The sequence below is a fragment of the Syngnathoides biaculeatus genome, chromosome 6, assembly GCF_019802595.1.
Source record: "Syngnathoides biaculeatus isolate LvHL_M chromosome 6, ASM1980259v1, whole genome shotgun sequence".
NCBI lineage: Eukaryota > Metazoa > Chordata > Actinopteri > Syngnathiformes > Syngnathidae > Syngnathoides > Syngnathoides biaculeatus.
The window spans coordinates 5,524,692-5,525,481 of NC_084645.1; positions in this window are offsets into that span (position 1 = coordinate 5,524,692).

Sequence of the window (790 nt, forward strand, 5' to 3'; positions counted from 1 at the left end):
GCTCACGTGGGCAGTTACTATGTCTCTCAGATTGCCTGGGAACGCCTCCGGATCCCCTGGAAAGAGCTGGAGAAATTGGTTTAGGAGAGGAAAGGCTGGGGTTGCCTCCTGAAGCTGTTCTTCCCATGACACAACCTCGGATAAGTGAAGGAAAATGGATGGATGGATAGTTGATCGTTTGTAATTGGAAACAAACGTCAGTCTGTTTGGATTTTCCAGATGTTCCACCTGCTCATCCACCAATTTTGAAATTGTAGAGCCAAGTCTAGAACATCTTAATTTAATTCTAGGGACATTATTGAGTGAATGGTAGACATTTATCTGATCAGCATAACAATAGGTGCTTTAAAAGCACCAAAGGATGAAATATTTGCTTGAGGAGGAATTGTTTTAATATAAAATAAATGTTTTCATAAGTACTCTTCCTAAGCTTAGCCAAAGAAAGCAAAAAGCAAATGTCCACTCATTATTTGCTACACAAACTTGAAGCATGTGCTGATAGAACGAAAGACGATGAAAGAAAAGTATTTCCCTCATTTTCTGATTTAATCCAATATCTCCGAGGGTGGCATAAAGAAAAAAACGGATCCAGGCATTACATGAGGTAATTGAATTTTATTCTGCGTCCTCTTGTCTGAGAGGAGAGGGCTGCTGACGCAGATGGACTGAAACCAGAGTAAGCTGCAGGATAATAAAAGGTGTATGAAGTACTCATTTCATCTGAACTGTGAAGTGTTCACACATTCAACAACTTCAGCGTCTGCCTCTCGGGAACAGTATTGCTGTCATA